Source organism: Myotis lucifugus, unplaced genomic scaffold (genome assembly GCF_000147115.1).
Source record: "Myotis lucifugus unplaced genomic scaffold, Myoluc2.0 scaffold_50, whole genome shotgun sequence".
In the NCBI taxonomy this organism is placed as follows: domain Eukaryota; kingdom Metazoa; phylum Chordata; class Mammalia; order Chiroptera; family Vespertilionidae; genus Myotis; species Myotis lucifugus.
Genome location: NW_005871098.1, coordinates 3,304,375 through 3,322,137, shown reverse-complemented (window position 1 = coordinate 3,322,137; position 17,763 = coordinate 3,304,375). Strand labels below are relative to the sequence as shown.

Sequence of the window (17,763 nt, the reverse complement as noted above, 5' to 3'; positions counted from 1 at the left end):
GATAGAGGCGAAATAACAACAGACCACACAGAAATACAAATGATTGTTTAAAAATACTATGGACAACTCTACTCCAACAAACTAGACAACCTGGAGGAAATGGACAAATTCCTAGAAAAATACAACATTCCAAAACTCAATCAGGAAGAATCTAAAAATCTCAATAGGCCAATAACTATGGAAGAAATTGAAGCAGTCATCAAAAAGCTTCCAGCAAACAAAAGCCCAGGTCCAGATGGCTTCACAGGGGAGTTTTACCAAACATTCATGGAAGAACTAAAACCTATCCTCCTCAGACTACTACACAAAATTCAAGAGGAAGGAACACTTCCAAGCTCATTCTATGAAGCCAGCATCAACCTAATACCAAAACCAGGGAAAGACAATACAATGAAAGAGAATTACAGGCCAATATCCCTCATGAACATAGATGGCAAAATCCTCAACAAAATCTTAGCAAATCAGATCCAGTAGTACATCAGAAAGATCATACACCATGACCAAGTAGGATTTATCCCAGGGATGCAAGGATGGTACAATATCCGAAATTCAATAAACGTGATACATCACATAAACAAAATGAAAGAAAAAAACTACATAGTCATATCAATTGATGCAGAAAAAGCATTTGACAAAATCCAACACCCATTTTTGATAAAAACTCTCAGCAAGTTGGGAGTAGAAGGATCATACCTCAACATAATAAAAGCCATATATGACAAGCCCACAGCCAACATCATACTCAATGGACAAAAACTAACACCATTTCCCCTAAGAACAGGAACAAGACAGGGATGCCCACTCGCACCACTTCTGTTCAACATAGTACTGGAAGTACTAGCCATTGCAATTAGACAAGAAGATGAAATAAAAGACATCCAAATAGACAAAGATGAAGTAAAACTATCCTTATTCGCAGACGACATGATATTATACATACAAAACCCTAAAGACTCCATCAAAAAACTACTAGATTTAATACATGAATTTGGCAATGTAGCAGGATACAAAATTAACCCCAAGAAATCTATGGCATTTCTATACACCAATAGTGAACTTTCAGAAAGAGAGACTAAAAAAACTATCCCATTTACCATGGCACCAAAAAAAAAAATAAGCTTCCTAGGAATAAACTTAACTAAAGAGGTAAAAGACCTCTATTCAGAAAACTACAGGAAGTTGAAAAAAGAGATAGAGGAAGACATAAACAAATGGAAGAACATACCGTGTTCATGGATTGGTAGAATCAACATCATTAAAGTGTCCATACTACCCAAAGCAATCTATAAATTCAACGCACTTCCCATTAAAATACCAAAGGCATGTTTCACAGATCTAGAACGAACTCTCCAGAAATTCATCTGGAATAAAAAAAGACCCCGAATAGCTGCAGCAATCCTGAGAAAGAAGAAAGTAGGTGGGATCTCAATACCAGATATCAAGATCTATTACAAAGCCACTGTTCTCAAAACTGCCTGGTACTGGCACAAGAACAGACATATAGATCAATGGAATAGAATAGAGAGCCCAGAAATCGGCCCGAACCAATATGCTCAATTAATATTTGACAAAGGAGGCAAGAACATACAATGGAGTCAAGACAGTCTCTTCAATAAATGGTGTTGGGAAAATTGGACAGATACATGCAAGAAAATGAAACTAGACCACCAACTTACACCATACACAAAAATAAAGTCAAAATAGATAAAGGACTTAAATGTACGACGAGAAACCATAAAAATTCTAGAAGAATCCATAGGCTACAAAATCTCAGACATATGCTGAAGCAATTTCTTCACTGATACAGCTCCTAGGGCACTTGAAACTAAAGAGAAAATGAACAAATGGGACTACATCAAAATAAAAAGCTTCTGCACAGCAAAAGAAACCATCAACAAAACAACAAGGAAACCCACTGCGTGGGAAAACATATTTGCCAATGTCATATCTGATAAGGGCCTAATCTCCAAAATTTATAGGGAACTCATCCAACTTAACAAAAGGAAGATAAGCAATCCAATCAAAAAATGGGCAAAGGATCTAAATAGACACCTTTCAAAAGGGGATATTCAGAAAGCCAAGAGACATATGAAAACATGCTCAAAGTCACTAATCACCTGAGAGATGCAAATCAAAACAACAATGAGGTCCCATCTCACACCTGTCATAATGGCTATCATCAACAAATCAACAAACGACAAGTGCTGGAGAGGATGTGGAGAAAAAGGAACACTCGTGCACTGCTGGTGGGAATGCAGACTGGTGCAGCCACTATGGAAGACAGTATGGAGCTTCCTCAAAAAACTAAAAATGGAACTCCCATTTGACCCTGTGACCCCACTTCTAGGAATATATCCCAAGAAACCGGAAACACCAATCAGAAAGGATATTTGCACCCATATGTTCATAGCAGCACAATTCACCATAGCTAAGATCTGGAAACAGCCTAAGTGGCCATCAGTAGATGAATGGATTAGAAAACTGTGGTACATCTACATGATGGAATACTATGCTGCTGTAAAAAAGAAGGAACTCTTACCATTTGAAACGGCATAGATGGAACTGGAGAGCATTATGCTAAGTGAAATAAGCCAGTCAATGAAGGAAAAATACCACATGATCTCACTCATTCATGGATAATAAAGACCATTATAAACTTATGAACAAAAATAGATACAGAGGCAGAGCTGCCTCAAACAGACTGCCAAACTGCAGCGGGAATGCCCAGGAGGGTAGGGGGGCAGAAGGAGGGGTAAGAGATCAACTGAAGGACTTATATGCATGCATATAAGCATAACCAATAGACATAAGACACTGGGGGGTAGGGGAGGCCAGGGGATTGTCAAGGGTGGGGGAAAAAAGGAGACATATGTAATACCCTTTGTAATACTTTAAGTAATAAAAAATAAATAAATAAATAAAAATAAAAAATAAAAAACTTTGGCAGATCTACACAATGGAGTACTATGCTGCTGTAAAAAGGAAGGAACTCCTACCATTTGCAACAGCATGGATGGAGCTGGAGAGCATTATGCTAAGTGAAATAAGTCAGTCAGAGAAAAGATAAATATCACATGCTCTCACTCATTTGTGGATTATAATGAACAACATAAACCGAAGAACAAAAACAGATGTAGAGACAGAGAAGCATCGATCAGATGCTCAAAACTCAGAGGGAAGATAGGGTAGGGTGAGAGTGAGGGGGAGAGATCAACCAAAGGACTTGTATGCATGCATATAAGCATAAGAGATGGATGTGGACAACAGGGGGTAAGGGTGAGGGCAGGATTGGGGGGATGAGGGGACATTGGAGGGATAAGGACGCATTTGTAATATCTTAATCAATAAAGGAAAAAAAATAAAAATAAAATAAAAGTGTATTTTAGTTATATGTCATTTCCATATAATGATCATTTAAGGAAACCAAGAGGATATAAAGAGTAGATATGGATAAATACAAAATGTAGACACAGAGAGAAAAAGAGGAAAGATCCACTTTTTTATTTGTTTCAGCAAACAAGTCTCTGTAGCTTACAATCTCTCCATAAAGGCCCCAATCTCTTATGAGTGGTGTTGATTTCACAGGCAATCTTCTCTACCCTCAACCTTCTTCCAGCAGTGTTAGCTGGTCCTCATTCTTTCTTAAGACTGACAAGAGAAGGACAGCCCACCTTGGAAGAACAAGAGAGTCAGAGGGCCAGATTTAAGTCTATACCTCACCTTTTTTAGTTTGATGCACTTGGTAAATGGCTTATCTTTCCTATGGTGGACAGAATACTTTCGCTCTCCCCAAAGATATCTATGTTCCAATCCTTGAAATTTATAAATATACTATGATACATGGCAAAGGAAAATTACGTTTTTGAATGGAATTAAGTTTGCTAATCAGATGACTTTAAAATAGGAAGATTATCTTGGATTATCCCAGTGGGTACAAAGGGTCTTTTAAAAGTAGAAAGGGAATGAGAAGACAGAACCAGAGAGATGGCAACCTGAGAAGGACTCAGCTCAGTGTTGCTGGTATTGAAGATGGAGGAAAAGGTATGAGATAAAGAATGTGGGCAATCTGTAGACCCTGGGAAAGACAGGGAAATGGATTCTTCCCTATCATCTCCAGGGAAGATGCTGCCCTGCTGATACATTGACTTTAGTCCAATGACAACCATTTTGGATTTCTGATTTAAAGAACTGTAAATTTGTGTTGTTTTAAGTCACTATAACTGTGGTAATTTGTATAGCAGCCAAGGAAAAGTAATACACTTCCTAAACCTTTTTATTTTTCCTTCTATAAAACAGAGATATGGAAAATAAGTTGTAACCTCACAGAATACCATGAGTATGAAGAGAGCATTGTAAATTAAAAACACCAAGCCAGTTTTAGATAATGTAATTCATAGGAATAGTAATCCCTCTTGCCCTCAAACTTTCTTTAAAGAATTTGCAATTTAATTGATTGCACTCTTGATTTTGCATTTGGCACTAATGATGCCAATTTGTACTTTATGAAGAAGTCATAAGCTGGCATTTTTTATATCCATGATTTATAACTTGAGACTGAGAATAAAGTGTAAACTAAAGCACTATGAAAAAAAATTAGATTTTACTGGTAAGTATGCTAAACTATTTCCTGCTTTCAGCTAATCAAAATGACCCTAGATGTGATTTTTAGACATTTATCATCCATAGTTCACAAAGATAGACTACTTCAAAAGCCAATGAAAAAACTATCAGATCTTCAAAACTTAAGTTTTTACTGAGTTATTAATAACTTTAAAATTTGTTCTTACATATGTATAAGAATTTATACTTGTGCAAAAACTTTTACTTTTGTTACTATATCCAATCCTTATAGCTATTCTATAAAGTATATGGCAGTGATGGCGAACCTATGACACATGTGTCAGAGGTGACACGCGAACTCATTATTTTGGTTGATTTTTCTTTGTTAAATGGCATTTAAATATATAAAATAAATATCAAAAATATAAGTCTTTGTTTTACTATGGTTGCAAATATCAAAAAATTTCTATATGTGACACGGCACCAGAGTTAAGTTAGGGTTTTTCAAAATGCTGACACGCCGAGCTCAAAAGGTTCGCCATCACTGGTATATGGGAATACTGACATACTTCTCTTTTTCCTCATAGAAGCAGAGGCAGTTTGACTAGATCTACATAAATGCTAGTTATTATTATGTGACCTTGGGACCTTGACACTCTTAAGGAGTCTGTGAGGTCAAAACTATTTTCAAAGCAATATTGTTTAATAACAACATTATTTAATTTTTCAATCTCTCTTGCAAGCATACAGTTTTTATTTCTAACATAGTGAATATTAATAGATAAAACCCACATAAACAAAAGTACTTTGGAATTTTTAATACTTTCGAAGAGTAAAAAGTGGTTGTGAGACATACTGATTAAGTCAATTCTCTAGATAAATTGCTCAGGATAAACCAGATGTAAGGAAATGTGATGGCTTTAATGTATTTTGATAGAAGGAGCTAGGAAAGAGAAACACAGTTGAAAGAGTCATTTAGATTTTTCTTTAAGGCTATGTTATCATGTGGAAATGGGGTAAGGGGTGGGAGAGTAGCAGTTTATTCCATAGAACCCTGATGGCCCCAAAGATAAAATACAAACTTCCTCAAAGTGCCTAATTTACTCCAAGGGAGCTGCTCATGGTTTTTTTATGGGCCCTAAATTGCAAATAAATGCACAATAATAAAAGCAACAATAATATTGCAAGAATATGCCAGGATAACAACAGGAAAACAAATTTGTGCACAGAATGATTCCCAACCATAGAGTAACCTTTGCTAATTCCTAATATCCTATATTAACTATTTCATCTAGGCATTGGAATCTTTTTCAAAATTACTTTTGACTTATTCACTGATGATTACAGATGTACTCTCCTTTAATGTACTCTCCTTTGATTTCACTGCAACTCTCCATGTCTTGGCAGTGATAGGGTCCTATTGGTTTCTTTCATGAAATATCTTGCAGCTTTCAATTCCTCTTTACTTTCAGTTTTGATACACAGAATCTCCCTGCCAGACTACTCTGACATGTGAATTTCCAATTTCATATAAATAGGTTAAAGTATTTTAATGGCTTCCTATTTTTATTCATTTAATTAAAATTACTATCCACCTATTACATTTAAGGAGTGCCTAGAAAAATGGTTTTTAGTTTCTGGAAACATTGTGAGGAACAAGAGCTGACATCCTGGTAGAAGGAGACAAATAATTAACTGGTAAAGTGATATAGGAGGTATTTTCACATAACTAAAAACTAGGAAGAAAATGCAATTGGGTAATGTTATAGAAAATGATAGAGGTGGTATTTAGATAAGATGGTCAGGGAGGTTTCCCATGTGGACTTGGTATTTAAGGTGAGTCTTGAATAATGAGGAGAAAACTATGAAGAGATGAGTGAAAAATACTTAAGGCAGAGGGCATACCAAGAGCTAGGTTCCTAAAGCCTATTAATACCCTATAGTTTCTAGAAAATTAGGAACATAAAGAAGACATAGTTGGAGCTTGGTGAGACAGCAAGCTTCTTGGAAAAGATAGTAGGCAGAGTAGGTTATGCAGGACCTGTAGGTCATGGCAAGAAGTCTAAATTTTATTTTAAGTTCAGAGGGAAGTTATTGAAATGTTTGAACCTGTGTTGTGTGGAGAATATAATGTAAGGTTCCAAGAGTGGAAACAGGGAGAATGTTTTCAACTTGAATAGCACAGGCAGGAAAGGAGAATGGATTGGGTGAGAGAGAAGCTGGGTCCATCAAGCATTACAGCCCACTTTCATTGTTTGCTTCTTCTTATTGAAATTCCATTTTACATTATTTGTTGCTTCATACTAGTGAATATCATGCCCCAGATATACAGTTTCTTTATAGTAAGCACCATACCTTAAGTTATTTAGAAACCAGTACACCAACTAGCCATATTTAAGAAATAAATCCTTGCTGAATAATAATGAAAATTACTGAATATGAATTTCTGTTCTCCCATATGTTATATACCACTTAGCTTTTGACATAATTCTCTTTGCATTGCTATTTGTCTTTCAGGCTTCAGCTCAAATGTTACTTCTTAGGTCTAACCACCCAGACCACTCAAGTATAAGTTCCCACTACCCATTACCACTGGTCACTCTCTATCATATTTCAGTAACATGTCATTCTTCATAGCATTTATCCCTAATCTTGCTATCTTACTTGCTTATTTTCTATTTTTACTTGCTTATTTTCTATTTTTCTCATTAGAGGATCAAGTCATGAGAGCATAACTTGTCTACCTTTTTTACTCCTAGATCCCAGATCTCAAAACAGTGACTGTCCTAGAGCATCATATTCTGTGTTAGGTACTATCCCAGAGCCTAGGAATCCTATATAATAAAAGCTTAATATGCTACGTGTTCAGTCATCCGGTCGTCCGTTCAACCAATCAAAGCATAATATGCTAATGATATGCTAAGGCTGTTCAATCACTCGCTATGACGTGCACTGACCACCAGGGGCAGACGGTTGACTGGTCGACCAGTCACTACAATGTGCACTGACCACTAGGGGGCAGATGCTGCGACTGGTAGGTTAGTTTGCTGTTGGGGTTCGGCCAATCGGGACTGAGCGAGAAGGCCGGTCATGCCCTGGAGCCCTCCCGTGGTCCCTCCCCAGCTGGCTAACCTCCCATGTCTCTCCCCAGCCCCAATCTTGCACTGGTGGGGTCCCTCTCTCAATCCGGGACCTTTGGGGGATGTTGGAGAGTCAGTTTGGGCCCAATCCTGCAGAACAGGTCAAGGGACCCCACTGGTGCACGAATTCATGCACTGGGCCTCTAGTAAAGAAATAAAACAAGAAAATTCATTGTCCCATGAAGTTTATATTCTAGTGGTAGAGACTGACAATAAATAAGATTAGAAAGTAAAATATACAGTCTATTAGTAGTAAGTGTTAAAAAAAATCAAATCAGGCAAGGAAGATACAATCTGTGCGGAGTGGGGAGGTACCACATCTTGGGATGAGCAAGGAAGTCCTCAATGAGAAGGTGACATTTGAGTCAAAACCTGGAGAAAATGAGAAAGTGTGTCTGACAGGTAGCTGGGATGAGCTTTCCAAGCAGAGGAAACAGTCAATGAGAACATCCTGAAGCAGAAGCAAGGGGGGAAAGAGATGGGAGATGTAGTCAGAGAGGCAAAGTGAGGGTAGAGGATTAGAACAGGTCATCTAGGGTTTTTTGGGGCCAGCAGAAAGATTTTGGCTTTTACTCTTAGTGAAATGGGAAATGACTGAGAGATTTTGCAGAGAAGAGTCGTAAAATGACTTCTACTTTAACAGAATCATTCTGGCTGCTCTTTGACAATAATAAAACAAGAGTTCTATTCCAAGGCTACTGCAATGACCCTGGTGAGAGATGATGATAGTGCCCAAAGGAAGAGGAGAAGTGAAATGGGGAGAATGAATAACTTCTGGTCTTTATTAAACTAATGAGTAGTAAAATGTTTCCCACTTAATAGTGATGGTTTACATTTTACTTAAACATATAATGTTCATAAATGGAATAAAGGATATGTACAAAGATTTTTATTAATTAGACAGTCTTTAAAAATGTCCATAAGTATATGTTTCTACTTTTTTTTTAATATATTTTATTGGTTTTTTACAGAGAGAAAGGGAGAGGGATATAGAGTTAGAAACATCGATGAGAGAGAAACATCGACCAGTCGCTTCCTGCACACCTCCTACTGGGGATGTGCCCGCAACCAAGGTACATGCCCTTGACGGGAATCGAACCTGGGACCCTTCAGTCCGCAGGCTGAGGCTCTATTCACTGAGCCAAACCGGTTTGGCTCTACTTTTGTTAATAAAAGTCATAAACTATTTATTTACAGACAGTTATATTTACTTTTACAGAATGACCAAATAGATTATCCATCTGGTTTATTTGCTCTTAAAACATATATTTCCCTTTGAAACTAATTCTAGATGTCAGCATTTATAGAAAATTCAAGAAGAATATCTTTATTTGGAGAGAAAAACAAATTTTACAAAAGCTTGAGGGCCCTGGCCAGGTGGCTCAGTTAGTTCCAGTGTCATCCTGATGTGCCAAGGTTGTGGGTTTGATCCCAGGTTGGGGCACATACAAGAGTCCACAAATGAATGCATAAGTAAGTGGAACAACAAATTGATGTTTCTCTCTCTGGCCCTTCTTCCTCTTTCTCTCTTAAAATCTATAATAATAAAAGGGTAATATGCTAATTAGACCAGATGTTCTTCTGGATATCATTCCGGATGTCCTTCTGGATGAAGCCAGGGCCTGAGTGAAGCCCGGGTCCCAGGTGCCAGAGGGAAGCTGGTGCTGGCAGCCAGGGGAAGGAAGACCTACTCTTGCACAAATTTCATGCATCGGTAAATAAATAAATAAATAAATAAATTAATTAATTAATTAATAGCACTGGCTGTTATGGATCAGTGGTTAGAGCGTCAGCCCAGGCACCAAAGGGTATCAGATTTGATTCCTGGTCAAGGTCATGTACCTGGGTTGCAGGTTCGATCCCTGGCCCCCATTGGGGCACATGCCGGAGACAACCAATTGATCTGTCTCTCTCACATTGATCTTTCTCTCTCTCCCCACTCCCTTCCTCCCTTTCACTCTCTCTAAAAATCAATGGAAAAATTATCCTTGGATGAGGATTAACAAAAATAAATAAATTAATTAAGTAATTAATTAAAAATTCAATAAATAATTTTTTAAAAAATTTGAGATCTGCCACTATTCTGTATGCTTTGAACATAACAGAGATGTTAATTATATCATTTAAAATTCTAAATTAATAGTTTTAGCAAAATGAAAATCATTTTCTTTCCTGTAGAACAGATTTGTTTGTTTGGGTTTTTATAAACTAACTAGTAGCCCGGTGCACAAAATTTGTGCACTCGGGGGGGGGAGGTCCCTCAGTTATTAAACATTTTATGGCACAACACTGACCACATTGGTGGTGGTGGTGGTCTTGTCAGAATGTGTTATATTATGCAGATGAATATCTATTTAAACAGATTTGATGTAGATATTTTCAAAGATGGAAGAATTGTCCCTGTCAACTATTTTAGTTGATTCATATCTTCACTAATTGTCATCATTGCAAAGTTTTCAGTCCCCATATGGATTGCTGGATATAATAGGTCATGCGCTGTCCCTGTCCTTTGTAGCCTTTGTTACCTTAAGGACTCTAGTTTTCCATTTATATGTTTAAGTACCAACCTTACCGGCTTAAAAATGTAAGCTTTTAACACTGTCCTTTCTGTTCTGTATCCTTCCAATGAAAAGTGGAGTTGGGTTGCAGCACAGGAGAGAAATTCAGAAGGGGAATATTGAAGTAATGACTACAGTACGAGAAGAGGGAACCTGTTTCCCTGGCCACAGGCGCTGGCGCCCTGGACCACAGGGCTGGCAGCTTCTCTGGGTGGCTGCAGCCTGGGACCTCTGGCCGGTAGCTTGTCCGTCTCCTGGACTGCAGCCAGCCCCAGGCGCTGGCACCTGGACCAAAGGTGGGCGGGTTCTTCTTCTGGGGCTTCTTCTTCTTCTGTGCTTCCAGGGAGGGCAGTCAGTTATGTGTCATGCAAAAATAGGCATCACCAATTGCAGAAGCTGGGTGCGGGGCAGGGAAGCCACGGCCGGGGATGTTGGTGGCGGCTGCTTCCCTGCCCATGCACCTGGCTTCGGTGATCGCCCCTGCACCCGGGTTCTGCGGTCACTGATCGCAGAAGCCGGGTGTGGGACAGGGAAGCTGTGGCCGAGGATGCTGGCGGGCTGCTTCCCTGCCCCTGCATCCGGCTTCTGTGGTCACGGACGCTGTCTGTGTCCGCTTCCCTGCCCCACCCCCCAGGCTTCTCCGATCACCCACTGGTGGCAGGGCAAAGGTGGCCTCCAGGGCCAACCTTTGCCCTGCTCCTTGGCTCTTGCCTGCGCCTGGGTTTCTGATCACTGTCTTCCATCCTTCCCCTTTTGCCTCCCATCATTGCGAGTATGCAAATTAACCGCCATCTTTGTTGGCGGTTAACCGCCACCTTTCTTGGCAGTTAATTTGCATATCGCCCTGATTAGCCAATGGGAAGCGTAGCGAAGTTATGGTTAATTACCATGTTTGTCTATTATTAGATAGGATTTTCATTAGTGTTTTCATTTGACACTTCCTAATTACCTCTTTTGGATGAGTGTTAATATATTTTCACAGTGCTATCTGGTTGGATGTCAACTTTAGAGACAGACAGTTGAGTTCTACTCTGTGTTTATCAATAAAACTGTTTTTGATTGATTCTGCAAATAAAATGTGTGTTCTTGAACCATGGTCAAAAAAAATTTAGAGCATGTGAATTTTTTTATATCAATTAATTAGTTTGTTAAAATTTCCTTTCTGTGCCTCTTTGAGTTGGTTTACACTCAAATTTTTTTCAAAACAGAAAAATCTGTGATCATCTGGAGTTAAAAAAAAAAATCTAAACAAAAGATCTCCAAGCTCCAAATAATGTAAAAGATAATATATGTGACAGTTTATAACTTCTTCTTTCCCAGTGGGAATATCCTGCATGGTTTATTGCAAGTCATCAAAAGCAGAGCTATCAAAAATTGCAATATGGTGTCTCAGTAGTTCTTACAAAAATTAGCTCAAGCTAATAGGTTGCAAAAAGCCCAAACTAAAAAAAAGAAAATGCACCTAATATTTTGAAAATATGTTGCTGTGCACAAATCAGTCATATTCTCTAGATTCAGTGCTTATTTCTGCTTTAGGCAGCTTTAGAAATACTTCAGGATATTGGACACATTGTAGCACATTTTGCCATTGCCCAAAATTCACTGGCTTTTGATACTGGTATACCAATCACTTTCTCTGGTGCACAGAGACCATCTTGTTTACATTTCTAACATCTTTGGTTACATTCTGGCAGTAAGGGCACTATGATGACTAGAACATGGGAAGATGTCATGGGCTTGCCACCACATGGAAGAGATTGAACTGCAATCTTCAGCACCATTCATACATAAGCGGTGAACAACAAAGGCCATTGAATTACAACCTGCCGAGCCCAGATTACACACCTCAAAAGCAAATGTTACCTCAGTGAAAACGCTTCTAAAATTTAAAATCAAACTCAAAATGTCCAAATATTTCCTTTAGAACTCAGACACTGTGTGTGAGAATGTTTTCACAATGATTTTAGAGTGATTGGGTGATTAACCCTCTATTTATTCAGTTATGTGCAATCCCTAAATTGTTTGGCACAATTTTGCTCACAGTTGTTTTTCACACCCACAATACTGCTACATATGTTCTGGCCCTGGATATGGAAGCACTGTATGTTTCCTTTTATCTTCAGCATGTACAGTACTATTCATGTTAGAATTTAGAATTTGTTCTGCAATATGAGAGTCAAAGATCATAGCACTGGACACTTATAAGCATACTAGTTGGCCCTCATGAAGTCTTATTTCTAATCATTCCAAACTAACTCTGCTTTATTGACATACACACACACAAATACATACACACACATACATGTACCACATAAATAAATGATTAACTTCAAAACAAAGGCAACATCAAAGTGAGAAAGATTCTGTCAAAAAATCCTGTTTACTGTGTTTACTTGTGCCCTTCAAAAAATAATTCCAAACAGGTTTGTTTTGCCCAGTTTTGTGTTTCCATCATGAGAACACATTTGTAAGAATGAGAATCACTCCTATTGAAAATGTATAAAATCATGTCCCATGTTATCATAAAGTTTATATATCCAGTACAGTTATTTGGAAAGTTTTCCAAAAATCTAAAAGAATTCAAGAGAAAACGCCTCTCCATTCTCAAACTTCGGTTGTTTAAAGTGACTCCAACTGGACCAAAGCAGTCTATTTTCATCACTGTTCACTGCTCATGTTCACAGCCAGGAAGTGTTCAGGCCCAGGCAGTGCACACCTGCAGTGATATTTTATCACCTCACTAGCCTGTTCTCTGTAGCTGAATCCATCGCTCCCCCACCTGTTACCTGATAACACCTCTCACATACCCCATCACAACACCTACCAGACTACATAACAATTATACGTTCTGTGTCCATTTCCTCCCCGAGCATGGGGTTTTTGAGAGTGGTACCATATTTCTCATCTTTTATTCCAAACACTTAGCACGGTGCCTGGTACATAGGCAGTAGCTGATATCAGTAAACATTGATTAAACAAATGCATCTCAGCCCAAATCTGCTTTCTTAGTATCTCAGTGAAAAACTATATTGTCTAAAAATGTATGGTCTTGAACAATGGCATATTTTGAAAATGTGCTTTCCAAATGAAGAAACTAAAAAATGCTTATGTTTATATCACAATTTTTGAAAATTATAATTTGTGCAGAACCTCTAAAGTTTGTGATAAATACATTTAAAATGAAATTCAATAATGATATACTGCTATGCACCCATTAGCAGTAATTAATAATTCTGACAATACCTACTGGGACTCCCAAATATCACTGATGTGAATGCAAAATTGTACAGCCACTTTAGAAAACAGTGTGTCAGTTTCTTACACATTTTAACATATATTTATCATGTGACACATAAATTCCACTCATAGATAGCTACAAAAGACAAATGAAAACTTATTTCACACAAAACTTGTATACTAATGATTACAGCAGCCTCTTCTATCTCCAAGAACTAGAACAACCCAAATGACCTTCAAGTGGTGAATACATAAGCAAATCGTGGCCCATTCTTTAAATGTAATGCTGCTCAGTGATCCACATAACAGTATGAATGAGTCTCATTGCATTTTGTTGAATGAAATAAGCCTGCCCCTAAAGGCCACATAATCTATGATTTCCTGTGTATGACTATTAGTTTTCTATTGTTACCTAACATTACCACAAAATCAGCAGCTTATACTTCTCCGTATGTCAGAAGTCCAGGGCGGGTTCAGTTGAGCTCTGGTTAGGATCTCACAGGATAAAACAAGATGACCTCTGGACTGGGCTCTTACTGGACGTTTGGAGGAGAACAACTTCCAAAATCATTCAGGTTGTTGGCAGATTTTAGTTCCTTGTGATTGTGTTCAGGTGTGTGGCTTCCTGCTGCCTGTCAGTGAGGGATTGCTTTCTGCTCCTAGAGGCTTCTTTCAGGTGACCCTCCTTCAACAGCAAGCAGCAGAGGTACCTTGAATCAATTTCCTTCCTGCTTTGTATATCTGATTTCCTTTTCTGTTATCAGCTGACAGAAATTCTCTGCTTTTAAAGGGCTTGTATGATTAGGTCCACCCATATAATGTAGCATAATAAGGAGTTTTTATTACCAGTGGTGACTGCCATCTTAAAATTGTGCCTCCCACAACTTTCTGAAAAAAGGCAAAACTATAGGGAAAGAAAGCAGATGTGTGGTTGCCAATGGTTAGATGCAGGGGCGGGGCTGACTAATAAGGGACAAAGGGGACAGTGAGAGAAATTTTGAGAGGGTGGAGGAAATGTTCCAAATGTTGACTTTTGTGGTAGCCACATGACTTTCTGAAGTTCTCAATACTCTTAGAACTGTATACCAACAATAGTGAATTCTACTGTTCCTTCATTAAAAAAAAGTTGAAAAAGAAAAAAAATAGACCAAATTTTAAGAAGTCTTTTCCTTCTAAGACTGAGCCACCTTAAATATCATTCTAAGTTAATTTGAACTTAGTTTTTTCTATTCTTGATCATCTTGGGTACAGTCTAAAGGACAGACTAATTTGTAACAACATATTTTCATTAGAAAACCTAGATGCAAATAGCAGAATCCTTCAATAATACATTTCCATTCTAGCTCACATTTTTACTAGGAATTCTTAATCAACTTTCAAAGCTTTCAAATAAGCCTTTCCCTCTACTCCAATTCCTGATTGTTCTCTCCTGTGAACATCAAAAACACTTGATTTTATGTCATCAGTTATTTCTTATATTGGAACTTCATCTTCCTCCCCATTTTGGATAATTACACCTTCAGAGTATAAACCCTGAAGTCATAATAACTATTCTCCCTTTCTAATCTCCATGTCAAATCACTGTTCAGGTCTTATCCACTCTCCCACAGAAATGCCTCCCATGTTCATTGCACTCTCAGCTCTTCCTACCATACTCATTCATTGAGGAGTTCATTGCTTCTTAATTAAATCATTCTTTAAAAATCCATTTTTACTTTATATTTTCCATTTTCAAGCATTTTATTTTTTCTGCTACTTATTTAACCATTCTCAAAACCCAATTATTTCATTTTCTTCCTCAGAAATTTCAATGCCATCCCTCACACACTTTCCCAATTGAATAAAGTTTAAGCTTTCTAATCCTGGCATTTATGACTCTCCAAAGTCTGGCTGAAGCCTTCCTTTTTAGATTTTTTTTCTTCATATATTATACATAAGATTTTACTAAAACCAAGCCTCCAATATTTTCACTATATCCATGCTGATTCCTCAATCTGGCATACCACGTCTCCTATTGTAATTTCCTACCATATTTTTCAAGGCTGAGATGAAAAGGAATTCCTTCTAAGTCCTTAGTGCCTCACCTTTCTCAACCAAAGTGAATCTCTTTTTCTCTCAATATTCACAGAATAGGTAGGTAGGTAGGTAGGTAGGTAGGTAGATGATAGATATATAGATAGATGATAGATGATAGATAGATAGATAGATAGATAGATAGATAGATAGATAAATAGATAGATAGATAAGAGATAGATGAGAGAGAGAAAGAAAGAAGAGAGAGAGAGAGAGAGAGAGAGAGAGAGAGAGAGAGAGAGAAGTGAGCCTTAGAAGAAATGAGCTCAGGAAACAAGTTACAGAGGCAAAAGAAGGGCCCTTAGAAGGGGCACGGGCTGCTCCATAGAGAGAGCCTCACATAATTTTTTTCTTTAGTATCTTAATCACACTCCATATTCCAATTTTAATATGATGCATAATGAGATTATATATTACATTAAAATTTTGTGCTTGTCTTATTTATCCTTATTCATCTTGAAGTTCCCTACATTCTTCAGAAATAAAATTAGGTAAGGAAATTGAACCTGCTGCCTTACCCATAGTCTAAAGCCCAACACTGAGCCCAGTTGACTGTCACGGCATTGCTATGTGGTTTCTTTGCTTTTGGTATCCCTGAGATAGAATCTGGGAAGTCATGGCGGGAGTCAGTGCCACCCCAGAGACAACCGCCCTCTCCCCAGCAAGTGGTCCCTGCCTGCAGAAGAAGGTGGCCTGTGTCTCAGTTGGCCCCGCTCGGAAGCCAGTGTCCTGACCATGAGGTCTGCCGGGCTGTGAACTGGACGCTGCTTATGATTACACAGCACCAACTGTGGAGAAAACCCTGGTGAAGCCACCATTCAGACAGCTCTTCCTTCTGGTGCTGTGGAAGAGTAGCCCCATGGTCCCACTTGGCTGCCAAACACCTCCAAAATGCAGGCACTGGTGTCCTAGATGAGGATTATAGAAGAGATATTGGTGTTCCGTTTAATTTTGGCAAAGACAGGTTTCAAGAACATATGGATTACTGTGGATATTCTGTGCTTCCTCTGGCTATAAAACAAGATTGTTAATAGCTATGAAAATACTCTGTCCAACTTGCCATACCAGATCCTTGCACCTGGACTTCAGGACTCATGCTAATAACACTCAGATTGACAAAACCAGGCCTCTGTGGCACAACTATTTCCTATGTGAATTTAAAGGAATTCAGGAACACTTTGGTCTTAATAACCAAAACTGGAATGAACTGCTTGGTGTACGGAACCTACCCACCCAGTCCTAGTCTCTCCTGCTCCAGTGCTTTGGTCTGTTGTGCTGACTTAGGGACATTCACAATTTGGGAATGAACCTATCCAAGGGGGAACTTGCAGAAATCTGCGCCAAGAGTGAGTGTTTTTACTGGCACCAAAGGAGGAGGGATGGACCAGTCTATATAATTTCTTACAGAAGAGGAACTGCCAATTTGATAGAGTTCAGTCCTTGGAAGGAAACTAATATGAAACTCCCAAGTGGAGAAGTGTTTGTGATTGCTAACAGTTGTGTGGAAATGAATAAGGCAGCAAATTCCCATTTTAACATCAGAGAGACAGGGTGTCTGCTGGCCTCAAAGCTTCTGACTAAGTACAAAAGCTTGCAATGGGATAAAGTATAGCAGCTAGAGGAGGTACAGGCCAACCTAGGCTTCAGTCTGGAAGAAATGCTGTTGATCACAGATGATGCTCTTCACCCTGGACCTGATAGTCCTGAGTAGATCTGCAGGTGTCTGGGAATCAGCCTCCTCAAGCTGCCCAGTTTTCTAGCAAATGGGCATGAAGCTCATTACTAGAGGAGTAAAGCCTATGGCTAGAAGGCTCTGTGTAGCAGGAAAGCAGGGACGAGAGGGCTGTGAGAAAGCTTCATATGCAGAAGCAAAGGCATGAATTTCTCATAGGCCAAATGTAGAACATGTGAGAGGAAGCCAGATGCAAGCCAGCTTGAAAAGTACTTTTGTTGTTGCTAATTCTCACCTGAGAATATTTTTCCATTTAGATAGAGTGGAATGGGGGGAGAGAGAAAGAGAAAGAGAGAGAGAAAAATTGATGTGAGAGAGACACATCGATTTGTTGCCTCCCCAATGTGCCCTCACCAGGGGCCAGGGATCAAACCTGCAATCCAGATACCTATCCTTGATGGGGAATCAAACCCTGGACCCTTTGGTGCATTGCCTGATGTTCTTAACCATTGAGTAACACAGG

The 17,763-nt window shown here is 38.7% G+C and overlaps 1 pseudogene; it reads left to right on the top strand.

Annotated features, from left to right (window-relative positions):
* LOC102434282 overlaps window positions 1-17,354 on the top strand; it is a 35,904-nt pseudogene extending 18,550 nt beyond the window's left edge.
* The last annotated feature ends 409 nt before the right edge of the window (window positions 17,355-17,763 follow it).